General features: G+C 37.9%; 1 protein-coding gene across 5 annotated transcripts in view; it reads left to right on the top strand.

Moving 5' to 3' along the window:
* WIPF1 (WAS/WASL interacting protein family member 1) overlaps window positions 1–20,222 on the top strand; it is a 161,486-nt gene that overhangs the window by 86,039 nt on the left and 55,225 nt on the right. The window contains exon 1 of one of the 5 annotated variants that reach the window (XM_036745170.1): window positions 10,410–10,466. The exons of the other annotated variants lie outside the window; for them this stretch is intronic. The gene's annotated coding sequence lies outside the window, so the exon portion shown is untranslated. Of the gene's footprint in view, window positions 1–10,409; window positions 10,467–20,222 lie in introns of those variants that run through there. 5 annotated transcript variants of the gene reach the window in all.

The following is a 20,222-nucleotide window of genomic DNA, read 5'->3' as shown; positions in this document are numbered from 1 at the left end:
TGGCTTTGACACTGCTTTTTAAAAATCCTAATCTGCTTGTAATCTTTGAAGAATCCGCAATAGTACACTGGACCATGTATCTCTTTGGCTTTGAATTGTTTCTCTACCTAGCTTACATCCTTCCACTCTCCCTGCCTATCTCTGAGCATTTTTCAGATGATTTCATCTAACAAGCCCAAACAAAGCTCTGAGAAAAGTAACACAAGGATATACATTTGACTATGAGAGGTTAAACATAAAAATAAAAAGGACAGTGAAGGTAGAAAATAGTTAGAAACTATAGTTGTGAATAGTGGGTATCTTGACAAAAACAGTAATAATCATGGCTTTTCATCTTATCCCTGAACAGTATTGTGGTATTGAGCTGAGGAAGCAGATAAATAGAAAGTTACTTAAATAAAAACAAACAAAAAAAAACACACTACAAACACTGTGTAATTGTAATGACCAATCATGACATGGGGGAAGAAATGAAAAAATTCATCCACCCCTTTCAAAAAAAAAGTTCCTCAGCTAAAGGCCTTTGTACTTTGGAAAATAAAATGTCTCTTTGGCTCTTCTCACACTGGCTTTCTGAAAAACCTCGGCCAAGAAATGCTTAATACCTAGAATTTTTTCTGAGTGGCTTAAGCTTCGTCTTGACTCTGGGCATTGAGCTAAGATTTTTTTATGCCTGACTGCCACCGTCTTGTGGTGCCAGTGTCTAATGTGAGGAGCGGGGCTGTTGTTTCACTTTTTCAGAGTCATTAGGTCTTGCTCAGGACTGTTTTCTGCCAGCTTAGAGTAAACATTAATAAAAGAAACAGCAGCAACTTTGTGCCACTTTTGAAAACATTCGTCTAAGAGGCAGCCCTGGTATAGTGGGAGAAGCCTTGGACTTAGAGACAAAAGACCTTGCTTGGTTTGAGTTCCTCCCCATACATTTCCTAGATGTCTGCTTCTAGATAAGGGGTTTCACCCCAATGAGCCTGTTTCCTCATCTATGATAGAAGGATAATATTACCTCTTTACCTCCAAGAGGCATAATAAGCATGATGATAATTTATGCAGAACATTTCATAATTATACAGATGTGAGTTATTGTTATTCTCCAGTGCAAAGCAGCCATGAAAATTGACATAAGCTTTGGTGCCCCTGGCATGATTGCAATGCAAAGAGTTTTAGATTTAAACTCAAAAGACTTAGGTTCAAATTCCAACTCTGCTATTTACTACCTTCCTTTGACCTTGAGCAAGTGGTATTAGCCCTGTGGGCCTCAGTCTCCTCACCTATAAAATGAGGGAATTGGAATAGTTGACTAAGGTCTTCTTTAGATATCTACGTTCCAAAGCGCATCAAAGAGAAGACTCACTTTTCTCGGGAAAGTTTTGAGCAAGTAGTAGTACTCAGTTGCCATCTCCAGATACCACCAGTGATATGAATTCAATTCAACAAACTATTATTAAGGGACAGCTAAGAGAAGCAGTGGATAGAACTCTGGGCCTAGAGTTAGGAAGACTCATCTTCCTGAGTTTAAATATGGCTTCAGACTTCCTAGCTATGTGACTCTGGGCAAGTCGCTTAACCCTGTTTGCCTCAGTTTCCTCATCTGTAAAATGAGCTGGAGAAGGAGTGGCAAACGACTCCAGTATCTTTGCCAAGAAAACCCCAAATGGGGTCACAGAGAGTCAGAGGTGACTGAAATGAGTAAACAACAAGAAGTTATTAAGTGATTTCTGTGACCAGGCACTATGTTAGATTCTGGGGATTCAAAGACAAATGAAAAACTGTCCCTACCCTCTAGGAGATTATTTTTACTTAGAAAGAGTTAACATAAAGTAAATGAGTAAACATAAGTTTGAGGAGCTCAGAAAGCTAACAACTAGAGGAATCTGAAGGCTTTCAGGCAGTGATACATGAATTGAGCCTTCAGGGATCCTAGGGTATTCCAAGAAGATAAGATGGTAGATCACGTATTCTAGTTTGCCTGGTGAACTCAGGCCCTGTGCCCTAATCAAAGGAAAATCTTGCAATGACCTTAAATGAGAGTTAGCACTCTCAGCACAAAACTAACATTTAATAAATGTTTGTTAAATTCAATTAAATTCTAGTCCTCTTTTGTCTTTTATTTCTGTTCAACTTTTGTGAGAAATTATGTTAATGAGGAAAGTATGCATGGTTAGATGGATGTATATGATGCCATTCACTGTACCCAGCAATGTTTGGCATTATAGAAAGGGTATGTGTGCAGGACATAAATCTGACCGAACTCTTCTCCTGCTTAAAAACTTTTGGTGTCTCCAATTACCTGTAGGATGAAATACAAACTCTTCAGCCTGGTATTTAATGTCCAATCTCCTGCCCAATTGCCATCACATAAAACCTACTTTATGTTTAGAATACCCTCATTCATTCACTAATTCAATAAATATTTATAAAGCAGCTAACATGAGCAAGGCACTGTGCCAAATGTGAGGGTTACAAAAACAAAAAGAAAGCATCACCTGGCCTCAAGGAGTTTCCATTCTACTGAGGGAAAGCAACATGTAAATGTAAATACAAGATAGTTCAGTGGGCTGGACACTAACTACTAGAGAGCTCATTCAAGGCTTCCTGTAGCTGATGGCACTTTATATGAAGTGCTTAGAAGAGGCTTGAAGAGAGCTAAAGATTCCAAGATTTTGTGTTTGTCCTTTGTTTTCAAAGAGAATCATGACATTAGGAAAATGATGACATGACTTGCACTTGACTTTGACTTGAGTGAGGGAGAGCTGTGCAAGGTCAGCAGCCTCACTTTCTCCTCCAGAGCCATCTGGGTCCCGTGGCCTGATATTCATTAGGACGACTGGAGAGGGCCCAGGATGCAATGGGTGACCCCGGCCCTTTGAGGCTTAGGCCTTTTCAGGTTCTCACTCTGAGTGAGGTAAGACCTGTTCAATGAATAGGCCTCTTTAAGAAGTGAGTCAAAGGATGGCCCCTTTAATTAGAAAAAAAGAAAGATTCCAAGAAACACAAATGAGAAAGAAGTGCATTTCTGATATAGGGAACAGCTCCATGCAAAGGCATGAAGGTAGAAGATAAACTATTATCCATGGGACAGGTAGGCCAGGTTGGTTGACTATAAGGTGCATGAGGGGGAGGAATATGAAAGCAGTCTGGAAAAATTGGTTGGAGCCAGACTGTGATGGACTTACTTGAAATTCCCAGCAGAAGAGGTGATGTTTTATCCTGCCTATGGGCAAGCAGAAATGTGAATTAGAAGGCTATTGCAGTCCTCCTGGTGAGAGGTGATGAGGGCTTAGATTAGGGTGCTGGCCACACAAATGAAGAGAAGGGAACAGATGAGAGGAGTGCTGGGCAGATAGCATCGAGAAGATTTGGTAGCTGATTGGACAAGTAGGGGTGGGGTGATGGGGAAGTGAAGGAGAAGGAAGAGTTGAGGGTGACTCCTTTGTTATGAGCTTAAGTGACTGGGAGGATGGTGGGCCTTTCATTTCTCTTTTATCTCTCCCTTTCAGATTCCTTTATCTTCCAGCCCCCATCATAGTAGAGTTCAGTACATAGTAGGTTTTTAATCAGTGCTTATTGATTGATTGGCTGAAGAAGCCCTTCTCTAAAGCCCCTTATTTCACATGCCTTCCTTCTGTTAATTATCTCCAAATTATCATGAATGTATCTTGCTTGTACATAGTTATTTGCAAGTTGTCTGCCCCATTAGATTGTGAGCTCCTTGAAAGCAGACTGCTTTGGTCCTTTCCTTTGTAACCTCAGTGCTTAGCACTGTGCCTGGCATATAGTAGGTGCTTAATAAATGTTTGTTGACTCACTAACAGAATATTAGTTGATTCCTCCAAGTCTCTGGTTAAGCATCATCTCCCCTGGGAAGCCTTCCTTGATCCCTCCCAGTTAGCATTCTCTCCCCACTTAAATCACCTTGTGTTGATGTATTTCTGTATATGTTATATTCCTCCAGTAGAATATGGGGTTCTTAAAGAAAAAGAAAGAAAGAATATAGGGTCTTTAATGTAGTTTTGTTTTTGTCTTTTTATCTCCAGAACCTAGCCCAACATAATAAGCACTTAATAAACGCTGGATTTTAAAAATTGAATTGGTGGTATCAGTGGATATTTTTCAGGACAAGCTCATTTTCCCCAATCTTAATGGACTTTGAAAACTATTTATAGAACTGGTATAAAATAACCTTCCAAAATATGAATCTACTCTTTTCACTTCTTTATATTATGGGTTAAAGGAAGCAAATCAGGCTTTAGACTTAGGTGGTTCCATGATACAGTCATATCTGGATAAAAGAAGATTAATTAATTAAATAACTTCTTGGGGTCCCCTCCAGGCCTCTGTCTGACCTGATGTAAGCCAAAGTTGGTTTACCCACTTGCTGCCCAAAGCATCTAATTCTATCCCTGGGCCAGGAGAAAGGCACTCTGTGTTTAGAAGCATATGGTACCAACATATGTATTTCAAACATGTCCTGCACTAAAGACTTAATTTCTTTGTTTTTTAAGTACTTTTTGCAGGCTCTGGACTCCCTTTTGAGTCAGAGGAAGCTATACATGTGAAAGGAAACTGTAGGCAACGTTTAGTCCAGCCAGGAAAGTAAGAAAACAGAGTGGTTAAAGACTAGCGTGGTTACTCACTGAAGTGCCATGGGACTGTTTCCCTCCCTGTCTCCCATTAGACAGGCACATGTCCATGTTAGGGATGGGCTTGGAGAAGTTGCAACTCTTCACAGGGTTCTGCCTTTCTCAGCATCTTGGCTGAAACCAAATTGATTTGAATAGAGTGGCCCTGGCTTTGCAGCTACATCTGCAACTCAGAAGACTTGGCCACTCAGCTCTGCTGCTGATTGATAGGGAAAACAGACTGCCTGAAAAACAAAGTTTTTTCCCCTCATCTCTTCCAATTTGTCTGAAGTAGGATAGTCCAACAGCCCAAAGGAAATATTGTGGAGAATGCTCCCATTTGGAAGGTACTGAAGTAGAAATCCTTCACCTATAAATGGGAAATAAAGATCTAGGCAGCGGCAATACAGCACCCAGCACTCATTATCCAAAGAAGGTACTTTGTGAGATCATGGGAGTTATATTTCTTAGTGGATCTCTATTGTAACTGGCTGCTTCCTCTTAAATGACCTATTTTGTAGCTCTATGGAATTAACTTAATTTAAAGCATTTCAAGATTTTTCTATCGGTCTCATTCAGGTAAAAGGAGAAGTGGGTGGTCTGTTTAAGAAGGAAATTCCATGACTTCCCTTAAACAGTGACCATCATGAGAAAAACAAGCCAAAAAGGCTCTGGGGACTTGAAACATGTGGTTTGTGTGTTGCAGAAAGGCCAATCAGGAAAGTAAATAGTGCATATTTGAAAAATTACTAAATGGCCCATTTTGCCTCCCATTTCCCCTCAGAAGCCCCCCACCCCCACCCAATCCCCACCTTTGAGATGTTAGCTTTCTTTAAAATTTGATGTTCTTCACCGTATGTGAAACAAATAAGGAACTGCAGCTAGGGGTAGCAATTTATTATCATCACCTCCTTCCAGGTCAACTACTTCCTGTGGCATAATCACCACAGCCCTTCCTTCTCTCTCAATTACTTCTGCTCCTGGGCTTTTGTCCTTCTACCTTAACCCCTTTCCCTCCACAGCTCTTTAAGGTTTGCAAAGCATTTTACATATTCTATCTCATTTGATCCCTGTACAATTTGTGAAAAGTAAGTGCTACTATCCCCAGCAACTGAGGCTGGGAAAAGTGAAGTGACTTAACCAGGGTCACATAGCTAGTAAATATCTGAGGCAAGATTCAAACTCACATCTGCCTTCATTCTGAGTCAGGAACTCTATCCACTCTAGCCACCCTAATCACCACTTAAAATATTGCTAGACTAGGGGCAGCTAGGTGGTGCAGTGAATAGAGCACCAGTCTTGGAGTCAGGAGGACCCGAGTTCAAATTCGGCCTCAGACACTTGACTTACTAGCTGTGTGGCCTTGGGCAAGTCACTTAACCCCAATTGCTCAGCCTTCCCCTCTCCAAAAAAACCCCCAAAAAACCCAAAAAACTATATTGCTAGACTGTAAGTTACCTGAGGACAGGGAATGAATCTTACCTAACATTCGATCTCTCCTTATAAATAGTGTCTGATGCAGCATTCAGACTCAGTTCTTCTAGAACCTAAGTCCAGAGCTTCGCCAGTATGTTGCCTAGCTGCCAACAAAGACAAACCTATATATTTTCCTTCTTCTAAGGGGCTGGATTAGATGACCTCACACAATGACCTCTTCTGTTTCTTCTCTGGGACAAAGCTTGTTCTTTGTAATTTTATAACATTTATTTTCAATTGATTTTTGGTGGTTCTTTTTACGTTGTTATAGTCATTATGTATATTGTTTTCTTGGCTTCACTTATTCCCTTTGTATCCATGTTCATCCTAACACTCTCTAAATGCTGGCCATTTTCCTAACTGGGAGCTCAGAGCCCTTGTAACAGAACTGAGAACTTTTCTTCTAAAATAAATTCCTTAAAACTGAAGAGGCAGGAACCAAATGAACTTTAGAGGTCATTATATTGCTCCCAGGTTTAAAAAAAACTAAGTATTGTAATAAGGTGTTACAAAGAGTTTAAAGATTTCAAGGAGGTTGTCTAATCCAGACCCTTAGAAATAAGAAGATACATAGGTCTGCCTTTACTCTATGGCTATGCTAGGCCTCACAGAGGCTAAAGTGCTGAATCTAGAGTCTGAAAGAACTGAGTTTGAATCCTGACTCATACACTACATAAAAGGTGAGATCAGACTTTAGATAAGACTCATTACCTGCCCTCAGGAAGCTTAGTGTCTAGTAATGTGCTAAGTGGTGGTGAGTTTCCCAGGCTAGTCTACCAAAGTCTTTTAACAAAATGAAATTATTGTCTGTGGAGTACTTGGGCCATGTGATAAAAGAGAGTTTTCCTTCCCCACAGATGCTGTTTCAGACAAAATTTTGAAATTAGTTCTATTTGCTTTGCGTATTCTCCTATGTAGCTAGCATGGGCTGGAAGTTAGAACATATGGGTTCTCTTTCTGGAATAACTCTTTACCATCTGTATAACTTTGGTCAGGTCACTTTCCCTCTCTGGACCTCAGTTTCCACAATTGTAAAAAATGAAAGGATGGATCACATGGCCTTTCAGATCACTTCCAACTCTAAGAGGACATATTTCTGTCTCTCTTCCTGTCTTTCTTTCTTCTATCCAGAGATTCAGGACCTACATATTGCTTCTAAGCCTCCCACTGAGGTATCCCAGCCAATCTAGCCATACATAAAACGTTCTCCAAAATCACACCCCTCCCCATAAGTATCTAACTTCAAAACCTCCCTGTGCAGATGTTTTCAGCTAGGTGTTTAAAGGAAAGCAAACTGAACTAATCTGCACCAAATCGTTAATAACTAATGATTCATTAATCCACCTAGAGGTGTTTTGTGTTTAAAAAGAAGTAGCTTGTTAATACCAAAATAAAAATAATAATAATAATTCTAACTGTTGGGACTTCAGGCCTTGAAGTAAATGAAAATGAAAGAAAACATCAGTTTTGGGAGGGGTGATGTTTTTTAGGAGGGGCAGTAACCATGGTGGCATTCTCCCAGAGTCAGCTTCCCCCGAAGTGCTCCTTTTTCCCACATCTTCTTCCCTTCCTTTCCACAACTTTCTCTTTCTCCACTTCTTATCCTCAATTCCTTTCACAAGGACAGCTGGAGTTCCAACAGTGGACCCTGGGCCCACCCTTCTTATTTGAGTTGTTTGTACAAGGCTGTCTGAAGGCAGGAGTACACAGACTCCCACTGGTCTGCATGCTTCCATGGAATTCTCTTAGCCGGCAAGTCAGGGAGATGCCTCTGTGGCCTATGGGGATCATTGGTGATTCTTGTGACTCTCCACATCCGGTGACTGTTCCAGATGGTATAGGGAGGGGAGACTTTTCTGGGCACATCTCACTATGATCCTTCCTTCCACAAAGGCCACATGTTGGAACGAAGGGCTGGGCTTCAAGTTAACTTTATAAGCAGACTTATTTTTACAAACCTACAAATCTGCAGGGATTTTAAAATCAAAGAAGTCTGTATTTTAAAGTATAACCTCTTGCCTCAAAAACAAGGGATGTGGCTATGGATCTCATAGTATTTAGAGATAAAAAGAATCCTAATATCTCTTACCAGAAAGATGTTTCCCCATATTAAGATGTAAGCTAAGTTGGTCAAACTTCCTTCTACGTTCGTTGTTACCACTATCTACATCAGGGGTGGGGAACCTGCATCCTTAAGACCACATGTGGCCTTCTAAATCTTTAAGGGCAGCCTTTTGACTGAATCCAAATTTTACAGAATAAATCAAATTTGGATTCAGTCAAAAGGCTGCCCTTAAGGATTTAGAAGGCCACATGTGGCCATTTGTTTTGTAAAATTTGGATTCAGGCAAAGGGCTACTCTTAAAATTTAGAAGGCCACCTGTGGCCTTAAAGACATGAGTTCCCCACCCCTGGTCTACATGCTAATATTCAGTGTGACTAAAGTCCAAAGGCAACATTAAAAAGAATTTTTCCTATATTTGCCAGATGGCTATGATGAAAAGTATGTAATAAAAGTCCTTCTCTGAGCAAAGGTCAACTGAAGCACTCCTAACGAGCTTCTTAATAATTAACCAGAAGTGCTGTGTTGAATTAGTATCCTCTTATTCTTCCCTAACAACTCAAAGAGCATTGTGGCATAATGGACAGAATCATAGAAGTGGAATTGAGAGACCTGGGGTCAAATTGTAGCTTGGCCACTGAGTCTCTGAGCCCCTTGGGGAAATTATTTATCTTTGAAGGGCGTTGGTTTCCTTATCTGTAAAATGAGGAAGGCTAGGCAAGGTCTCTAAGGTCACAAATCGCAAAGTCAGAGGAGACCTCAGAGGCCAATTAGTATCCCACTAAGAACCTCCTTTATAATGTGCCCAGTGAGTAGTCATCCAGGTGTGGTCGAAGACTTCCAGAAATGGGGAATTCATAAGGTACCTAGATAGTCCAGTCCACTTTTCGGACAAACTTAATTATTAGGTAATCTTTCCTGACATCAGGCCTAAATCTGTATCTCTGCAATTATTCCTAATTCTACTCTCTGAAGATGGGAAAAATAAGTCTAATTACTCTTCCACATAACAGTCTTTCAAGTACTTGAAGATTACTTTCATGGCCTCTTCTAGATAGAAGACACTGCCTATGATGAAGTTTTCTGAATCATTCTCAAATATTCATATTTTTGATTTAGAAAACCATCAGTCTAGGGCAGCTAGGTGGTGCAGTGAGTAGAGAACCGGCCCTGGAGTTAGGAGTACCTGAGTTCACATTTGGCCTCAGACACTTGACACATTTACTAGCTGTGTGAGCTTGGGCAAGTCACTTAACCCCAATTGCCCTGCCTTCCCCCCCTGCCAAAAACAAACAAAAAAAAAAAACAAAAGAAAACCATCAGTCTTTCTAAGTTGGGCATCCTGATTTCTATTGGTGAAATGGATTGTACTTCTCCATAATCACTAAAACAGGAAAAAAAATAATAAGGAACAGCAAGGAGGGTAGAAGGAAGGAGTATGAATGGGCCAAAAGAAACTAAAGGGAAGTGCCACAAATTTTTGTCTCCTGGCACCTATAGGGTAGAGGGAAAGAATGGATCTCCTCCAAACCAAAAGATAAACAGTGAGACTGACAAGTAATAAGGAGGAACAGCTCTGCCCAAAGAAATGGCTTTGCGCCTCTGTGAGAAGCTGATTTTGAGGGAGACAAGAAGGGTGCTTTCCCGTTATCTTGGGCAACTTAGTTTGCTAGAAATCTCCTAGGAAATCCCCTCTGTTTCTTGGTAAAGTTTTTCTTGTTAATTATGTTGCTTTTTCATAGGTCACAAGATCATATATATTTGGATCTGCCAGGGACCTGAGAGTTCATGTCATCCCACCCCCTCATTTTATAGATGAGGAAACTAAACCCAGCTGTGTTCAATGACTTGCACAAGATCATATAACTAGTAAAGAACAGAGCCAGGATTCTAAGTCTTCTCTTATTTCAGATCTATTCTTTCCATCATACCACACTTTATGAACCACCTACTTGGGGTAATTGACAATACAGGAAAGTTTTGTTTAAGCAGGTTGGGCAAAGATAGTACTTTTAAATAGTATTAAACATTGTTAAACGGGTCTCTCCCCCCTTGGCGCGCCCCCCCCCCCCCAGCTCCCCTCCACCATCCAGGAAATCAGGCTAATGTGCTGGGCAGACCTCAAAGCCTTCTTTGGCTTAATCTTACTCGGAAACCCTAAGGACGCTTTTCTTTCCCAAACTGGACTTTTTCTCCCCCTTTCCCTACTCTTGGCTAATCATTCCATCATTCACCCTGGTCTTTCAGAATCTCTGCCATATTCTCAAGATTTCCAAATGGCCCTGTTTGGAAAGGAGACTGTATTTTAAGTGAGTATTAAATATGTTTCTATATTGTCTTTTCTTCAAGGCCTCCTAACTCAGTGTATGTCAGAAGGAGTAGTAAGATCACTCCTGATTCTGTATGAAGGAGCAAACCTAGTGGTTTACTGCTCTTCCCTCAGTGTGGAATTTAGAGCCAAGGCCATACCAAGCAAGTGTGTAGCAATGTGGCCAAAGCCCTGGGTTAAATGAAGGCCAGCCTGAGACTTTGGAGCTGAAAATTATTAAAATATGCTCATATGCTCTCAATTGCTTTAGTTGAATGTTTTTCAAAATGTACTTCAGTGGGGGCTGAAATATTAAGGGCCTTGAAAAGGCACCTGAAAAGGTGTTTGTTATTGTTGTTCAGTCGTGTCCAACTTTGTGACCCCATTTGAGGTTTTCTTGGCAAAGATGTGGTTTGCCATTTCCTTCTCCAGCTCATTTTATAGATGAAGAAACTGAGGCAAATAGGATTAAGCAACTTGTCCAGGCTCACACAGCTACTATGTGTCTAAGGCTGTGGATTTGAACTCAGTTCTTCCTGACTCCAGGCCTGGCACTCTATCCATTGTGCCACTGTCACCATACAAGAGATTAGTTTGGGGAAGTGGCCCTCTCTCAGGCTCAAGAATACCTTGGCATGGCCCAGCCTAGAGAGATAACAACAGGGAGCTAGGGACTGTCAGTCTCCTGAGACTACTACCTATCAGGAGTATTCTGACCCAAGTATACCCAAGGGAATAGAGAAATGCCTAGATAGAACAAAAGTGCTTAGTCTCTTTTGGTAGCATGGATCCCTTTGACAGTCTGGGGAAGCTTTTGGCATCTCTTCTCACAATGCTATTAAGTGCCAAAAACAAAATACATAGAGTTTACAAAGGAAACCAATTACATTGAAATACAGCTATCAAATTTTATATGTTTTTAAAGTTAACAGACTCCAAGTTAAGAACTTGTGGTTTTGAAGCTATTTCCTAAGGGCACACCTGATGCTGACCTTGTGACCTCTATCATTATGGCTCAGCTCACTGAGGCCTGGCCTGTCTGCAGCACCAGCTGATACACTAGACTTAATCTTTTTTTTTCTTTCAAGTTTTATTTTATTTTCAGTTTCAAATTCTCTCCTTTTCTATTCCCCTCTGCCATGCATTGAGAAGCAAGAAAAACAAAGCCCATTTCAAATATAGTCGTGCAAAATAAATTCCCACATTAGCTATGTCTAAAAATATAAATTAACAGTGAAAAGAACATATGTTTTGATTTACACTTTGAGTCCATCACTTCTCTGCCTGAATATGGCTAGCATGTTTCATCACATGTCCTTTGGGATTGTGGTTGGTCATTGTGTCGATCAGAGTTCCTAAGTCATTCAGAGTTGATTGTCTTACAGTATTGTTTTTGTTGTAGAAATTGTTCTCTTGGTTCTGCTCACATCATTCTGCATCAAATTATATGTCTTCCTAAGTTTTTTTTTTCTGAAACCATCCTCTTCATCATTTATTACAGCGCAATAATATTCTATCACATTCATATACCATAACTTGTTCCACCATTCTCCAATTGATGGGCATCCCCTTAGTTTCCATTTCTTTGCTAATGCAAAAAAAAAAAGCCTCTGTAAATATTTTTGTACATATAGGTTCTTTTCCTCTTTCTTTTATCTAATTGAGGTATAGACCTAGATATGGTATTACTGCCCAAAGGGCATGTTAAGTTTAATAACTTTGAGGGCCTAATTCCAAATTGCTTTCCAGAATGGCAGGACCACTTCACAACTCTGCCAATAGTGCATTAGTATACTTGTTTTCCCAAAGCCCAGTATTTGTCATTTTCTCTTTTTGTTAACTTTGCTTATCTGATAGGTATGAGGTACCTAAGAGTTGTTTTCACTTCCATTTCTGTAATTATCAGTGATTTGAGCATTTTTTAACATGGTTATTGAAATTCAGGTTTCTTACTCTAAAAAATTATCCATCCATATTCTTTGATCATTTTATCATTTGAAGAATGACTTTTATTCTTATAAATTTGACTCTGTTTCCTATGTATCATAGATATGAGACCTTTATCAGATAAACTTACTGCAAATACTTTTCCTCCTCTTCTAACTTTAGCTGCATTGCTTTTGTTTATGCAAAAACTCTTTAATTTTATGTAAATCAAATTGTCCATTTTGCTTCCTGTGAACTTTTCCATCTTTTGTTTGGTCATGAACTCTTCCCCTTCTATAGATCTGACAGGTAATTTCTTCCCTACTCCTCTAATTTGCTTATGATATTATGCTTATCTTGGTATACTGTGTGAGATGTTGGCCTATACCTAGTTTTTTGCCAGATTTTTCCAGTTTGCCCAGCAGCTTTTGTCAAATTCCTGGAATCTTTGGGTTTATCAAACACTTTGTTACTGTGATGATTTGCTTCTGTATATTGTGTCCCTAAGTATTCCACTGATAAAACTCTATATTTTTTATCCGATGCCAGATTGTTTTGACAACTAACAGCTTTATAGTATTGTTTGAGGTCAAGCATTATAAGGCCCCCTTCCATCTCAATTTTTTACTGCTGATTCCTTTAATATTTTTTTATTTTTTGTTCCTTCACATAAATTTTGTTATTATTTTTTTCTAGTTCTATAAAGTAATCCTTTGGTAGTTTGATTGGTGTGTGGCACTGAATAAGTAAATTAATTTTGTCATTTTTATTATATTGGCTCAGCCTATCCATGAGCAATTAATATTTCTCCAATTATTTAGATCTGCCTTTACTTGTGTAAAGAATGTTTTATAATTATGTTCATAAAGTTCCTGTGTATGCCTTGGCAGGTAGACTCCAAAGGATTTTATATTGACTGTAGTTATTTTCAATGGAATTTCTCTACCTCTTCCTGCTGGATTTTTTTTTGGTAATATATAGAAATGCAGACGATCTATTTGTGGCTTTTTTTTTAAAATATTGCAACTTTGCTGTAGTTGTTAATTGTTTCAATTAGTTTTTTAGTTGACTTTCTAGAGTTCTCTAAGTAAACTATCATTTCATCTGCAAAAAGTGATAGTTTTGTTTCTTCATTCACTATGCTCATTCCTTTAATTTCCTCCTCTTGTCTTATAGTTATAGCTAGCATTTCTAGGACAATATTGAATAGTAATGGTAATAATGGACATCTTCACTTTTCACTCCTGATCTCATTGGAAAGGTTTCTAGCTATGTCCCCATTACAGATAATTCTGGCTCTTAGTTATCAATAGAAACTACTGATCATTTAAGGGAAAAATCCATTTATTCTTGGTATGTTATTTATTTCTATGTGGTTTTTAAAATAGGAATGCATGTTATATTTTGTTGAAAGCTTTTTCTGAATGTATTGAAATATTAATTTCAATATTAATTAATTAATTATCAATTGAATTTGAATTTAAATTAAATATTAATTAATATAATTTTTCTTGTTAATATGATCAATGTTTATATTTTTCCCAATATTGAACCAGCCCTGCATTCCTGGTATAAATCTAGCCTGGTTACAGTATAGAATCTTTGTGATATATTGCTGTAATCTACTTAGTATTTTATTTTAAAATTTTTTCATCTATATTCATTAGGGAAATTGGCTTATAGTTTCCTTTCTTTGTTTTGACCTCTCCCCAGTTTAGGTATCAAGATCACATTTGTGTCATAGAAAAAATTTGGTAGGACTCCTTTATTTTTCCACTTTGTGTAGTATTGGAATTAATGGTTATTTAAATGTTTGGTAGAATTTACTTGTAAATCCATCTAATCCTGAGTTATTTTTTCCTTAGGAGTTTATTTGTGGCTTGTACAATTTCTTTTTCCAAGATAGAGTTATTTAAGTATTCTATTTCCTGTTCTGTTAATCTGGGCAATTTATATTTTTGTAAGTAATCATCTATTTCATTTAGATTGTCAGTTTTATTGGCACGTAACCGGGCTAAGTAGCTCCTAATAATTGCTTTTATTTCTTCTTAATTGATTGTGAATTCACTTTTTTCATTTTTATTACTGGTGATTTGATTTTCTTCTTTTTAAAAAAAAATCAAATTAGCTAATGGCTTATCTATTTTATTGGAGTTTTTCTTTCCCAAAAAACTAAATCCTTGCTTTATTTATTAGTTTTATAGATTTTTTTACTTTTAATTTTGTTAATCTCTCCTTTGATTTTCAGGATTTCTATTATGCTGTTTAATTAGAGGTTTTTAATTTGTTGGTCTTCTAGTATTTTTTAGTTGCATGCCTAGTTCATTGATCTACTCTTTCTCTCTTTTATTGATGTAAATGGTTAGAGCTATAAACATTTCTCCCAAGTACTGCTTTGGCTGCACTCCATATATTTTAGTACGTTATCTCATTGTTGTCATTATTTTAAATGAAGTGATTGGTTGTTCTTTGACCCATTTATTCTTTAGAATTAATTAGTTTTAATTAATTTTTTTGTCTATGCTTCAAAGACCTCTATTGAATGCAAATTTTATTTTATGATGTAAAGAGTGTGTTTAATATTTCTGCTTTTCCACATTTGTTTGTGAAATTTCTATGTCCTAATACGTGATCAGTTTTTGTGAAAACGCTATTCAAAGCTAAGAGATATCTTCCTTTCTATTCCAATTCAACAGTCTATCATATCTAACTTTTATAAGATTCTATTCATCACGTGGAACTCAAAGTTTTAAAAACAAATGTTAAAAATTGTTTTTATATGCAACTGGGAAATAAGATACACAGGCAATGAGGTAGAGAAATCTATCTTGCCCTACAGGAAAATAGAAGGGAAAGTGATAAGTGGATGGGGAGCGGGGTGATAGAAGGGAGGGTAGATTGGGGGAAGGGGTAATCAGAATGCACTCCATCTTGGGATGGGGGGAGGGGATAGATGGAGAGAAAATTTGGAACTCAAAATCTTGTGGAAGTGAATGTTGAAAACTAAAAATAAATTAATTTTTAAAAAATTCTATTCATCTCCTTAACGGTTTTCTTATTTATTTTGAGGTCAGGTTTATCTAGGTGTTAGAGGGGTAAATTAAGGTCCCCCACTATTATAGTTTTATTGTCTATTTTCTCCTATAACCCACTTAATTTTTCCTCTAAGAATTTAGATGCCATGCCATTGAATGCTTACATGTCCAATATTGATATTCATTCATTGTCTGTGGTACCTTTTATCAAAATGCAGTTTTCCTGCTTATCTTTTTAAATTAGGTTTATTTTTGCTTTCTCTGAGCTCATAATTGCTACCTCTGCTTTTTTTGTTTTACTTCAACTGAAGTATAATTGATTCTGCTCCAGTCCCTTATTTTAACTTTATGTGTATCTTTGTATTTCAAATATGGTGGGGGTGGAGGGTGGGAGGGGGTTGTAAACAACATATTGTTGGAATCTAGTTTCTAATCTATTCTACTGTTCTCTTTCATTTTATGAGTGCATTCATCCTATTTACATTCACAGTTATGACTGCTACCTGTGTATTTATTTCCATCCTATTCTCTTATATTTTTCCTTCTATTTTTTTCCTGTCACCTCTTCAATATTCTGTTCTACTTCTGACCACTGCTTCCTTTAGTTTACCTTCCCATTATCCAATCCTTCCCCCCTTAACTCATTTTCTTCCTACTTCCCTGTTGGATAAGATGAGTTTCTTTATCCAATTGTGTGCATATGTATATTCTTCCTTCCTTGAACCAATTCGGATGAGACTGAGGTCCAAGTGTTGCGCACTTTCCTGCACTACCCCCTCCACTGCATAAACTCTTCTTTGTGCACCCTATTTATATGAGTTAAAATCTTCCCCATTCTTTCTCTCACTTCTCCCTTTCCCAGTGCATTTTTCTTCCTCACCCTTCCATTCTTTTTCTGAGATCATCCAAACATAATAGAATCATATCTAGGCCCTCTCTCTCATTAGATTCCTTCTAAGACCCCTGGTGATGATAAAGTTCTGAGGGGTTACATGTATTGTTTCCCCATATAAGAATGTAATGGTTTAAACTTGTTTAATCTCTTATTTCTCACTCACAATTATCCTTATGCTCCTTTTGAGTGTTATTTTTGAATGTCAAATTTTCTATTCAACTCCGGTCCTTTCATCAAAAGCATTTGAAGTCCTCTATTTCCTTAAAGATCCATTTTTTTCCTCTGGTAGGATTATACTCAGTTTTTCTCAATAGGTTATTCTTGGTTGTGAGCCTAGATCCTTTGCCTTGTGGAATATCACATTTCTTTATAGTGGTGACTGCTAAAGCTTGCGTGATCCTGACTGTGGCTTGGTACTTTAAGCCTTTTTTTCTGGCTCCTTGCAATATTTTTTCCTTGACGTAGGAGCTCTGAATTTTGGGTATAATATTACTCAGAGTCTTCATTTTGTGGTCTCTTCTTGGAAGTGACTGATAGAGTCTATGTTACCCTCTGGTTCAGAGATCTGGGCAATTTTCTTGATATATCTTGAAATATGATTTTTGTTTGTTCATGGCTTTCAGGTAGTCCATTGATTCTTAAATTATCTCTCCTTGATCTATTTTCCAGGTCAATATTTTTTTCCTGTGAGATAGTTCATATATTTTTCTGTTTTTCAGTCTTTTGACTTTGTTTTATTTTGTCTTGTTGTCTCATGGAGTCATTAGCTTCCATTTGGCCAATTCTAATTTTCAAGGAACTATTTTCTTCAATAAGGTTTTGTCTCTTTTTTACCAAGCTATTCTTTTTTTCATACCTTTCTTCATAACTCATGTTTTTTTTTAATTTAATTTATTTTTGTCACATTTTACATTCTGAACTATCTCTCTCCCTCCCTACCCTGCACTAATCTGAGGGGTGTGAGATATCTCAAAGTTGTTTTAATTTGCATTTCTCTAACCAATAATGATTTAGAGCATTTTTTTCATATTGTGGTGAATGACAAAGCCAAAAGACAGAGTCTCTGGGTAATTAATAATCAATTTATCAATTAGGCTAGTTAATAATAAATTGATGGTCCATGGTTTCTCTTGGAGACACTGAATGCTTTAAATACCTTTGTAAAAGGGATTGCTCCTGACAGGAGAAATCAACCCTGATTGGTGAACTCTTAATGAAGAAGTAGGTTTAAAAAGTCTTTTGCTCCTCCTGCCAAGAATATGGCTTGATCCTAAGACTCAGCCACCTCCAATAATCTGGACAGGGTAATCCAGCTCTACGTAGGCCACTCTGGTTGGTTTTCTCCGTTGTCAGATGGGTCTCTCTAAACTCCAGTGGAGGAGTATAAGGACTTGGGCCTATTCCCTGCAGGCAAAAATTCACCTAGATTAGATTCTGTTTATACTCCAAACAGAAGTAAGGTCTCCTAATTGGGTGAGGGCCTGCCTGAGATCCAGGAGCATATTCCCAGAGGATTAGGGCCGTCTCCTAGATCAGCCATGCCCTTCAAAGACTGGCTGACTGACCTACAGGGGCAGGTCCCTGAATGAGGAAATTAAAAACCTGAATCCTAATTAATAATTGGTTATTAATATGATAGAAAATAATACTTTATTTCAACATGACTATACATAATTTTGATTTCTTCATCGAAAAACTGCCTGTTCATATTCTTTGACCATTTATCAATTGGGAAATGACTCATATTCTTATGAATTTGATAAAGTTCCCTAAATATTTGAGATATGAGGCCTTTATCTGAGAAACTGTCTGCAAAAATTTTTTTCTCAATTTTCTTTCCTTGTAATCTTGGCTATATTGGTTTTGTTTATACAAAAATTTTTTAATTTAATATAATCAAAATTATCAATTTTCCATCTCACAATGGTCTCAGTCTCTTATTTATTCATAAATTCTTCTTCTATACATAAGTCTGATAGGTAATATGTTGTATATCCTTCCAATTTACTTATGATATCTCCCTATATATTTAGATCATGTGTCCATTTTGACCTTATCTTGGTAAATGGTGCAGATATTGGTCTATATCCAATTTATGCAAGACTGCTTTCCAGTTTTCCTAGCAATTTTTACCAAATAGTGAATTCTTATCTCACAAGCTTAAATCTTTGCATTTGTCAAACACAAGATTACTATGATCATTTAATGTGTGTTATATGTCTGCTCTGTTCCACTGTTCTACTTTCTATTTCTTAGCCAGTACCAGATAGTTTTGATAATTACTGCCTTATAATACAGTTTAAGATCTGGTACTGTTAAACTTCCTTTTTCATTAATTCCATTGATGTTCTTGACCTTTCGTTCTTCCAAATGAATTCTGTTATTATTTTTTCTAGGTCAATAAAATAATTTTTTGGTAATTTAATTGGGATGGCATTGAATAAGTGGGTTAGTTCAGATCATTTGGTTTTTAATCATTTTTAGCTCCTTTAAGTCTTCTGGGAATTCTTATTGGGGTTATGTCTGATCTGCTTCTTTCTTTGAGGCTTTGTTTGCAGATGTTTTCAAGTTGTTGTCTTCTGTGTTTGAGTCTTGAGCTTCCCTGTCACCATTGTAGCTCTTTATAGTTGGGTTCTTTTTTGTTTTCATTCTTCCAACCTACCTCTTGACTTTATGTTAGTGTTGGGTTCTGTTCACTTCTTGGGGGGTGGGGTAAATGGCTAGCCTGAGCTTCTGTCCTTTTATGTCTTTCTGCTGCTTTCACAGTTCAGTCTGCAGGCCTGAACATTTTCAGTGCTTACAAAGTTATGTGATCCGGGGAGAGGTCAATTCACTGCCCTCTTGGTCTTGGTTCTGCAAGTTGGGTCTGTTGGCTTGTGTATAGTCGAGTTACTGCTGTTGTACTCGGTCACTGTTAAACCACTGGCAAATTCTGCAGGTTGAAAGAAACTGAACTGCTAGCAACAGACATACAGGGAAAGACACATAGCTTAACCAGACTCTCCAAAGTTCCAACGGTCTGCTACAATGAGTTCTCACTAGCTACACTGTCACCTTTATAACCATATTAATATAAAGTCCAACTTAAGAACATGGACCCAGTAGCCTGGAACTGGGTGTGTGTGTGTGTGTGTGTGTGTGTGTGTGTTGGGAAGGTGGGGGAGGGTGTAATCCTAGAGCCTTTTAAAAATAATTGTGCTACAGGGAATGATGCCCAGGCAATCAGCATTCTTGACTATGCCACATGGTACCATGATGCTCATTACCCATCCTGCTCTACTGGGATGTTTAGAACACCAAATAGTTGCCCTGCCATTCTAAATCTCCATGTGCCTTGGTACATGCATCACTTTGAGGAAGTCTAGAATAACCCAAGTTTAGGGGGTTTTGTTCGTATGTTTGTTTTTGAGGCAGGGAAGTTGAAGCTACCATGAATAGGCCATAATTTCTGAGAACCTTAATTTTAATCTTTTTTTCCATACAACACTTTGGGTCTTGGCACATTGCCATTAGGTGGTGAAACCTTAAGCCCTCATTATGTTTTTGTCAAATGTCAGCCAAGGAGATGGTTTTGAGAACTCATTGTTAACTTCTGTCAACCCTGAGGTCTAATAGTTATCCTTTCAACAAATACTTATTAAGTACCTATATGGGAAGCAGCATGATTGGCGGAAAAAGCACTGGCTCCTGCCTCAGAGACTCCAGATTCAAATCCTAACCCTTACACTTACTTCTTGTGTAACTTTGGACAAGTCACTGAACCTCCCTGGGTCTCACGTTCCTTAGCTGTAAAAAGATAGGGTTGGACTAGATGGTCCTTCCAGTTTAAGGTCTAGGGAGTGAAAGATTTCTTCAGCATCCTCTGCTGTTTAGTGGCATTGATGGTTATGGTAGAGATGAG

The sequence above is a fragment of the Trichosurus vulpecula genome, chromosome 2 (assembly GCF_011100635.1).
Source record: "Trichosurus vulpecula isolate mTriVul1 chromosome 2, mTriVul1.pri, whole genome shotgun sequence".
In the NCBI taxonomy this organism is placed as follows: Eukaryota; Metazoa; Chordata; class Mammalia; order Diprotodontia; family Phalangeridae; genus Trichosurus; species Trichosurus vulpecula.
This window is presented reverse-complemented; position numbering and strand designations above follow the sequence as displayed.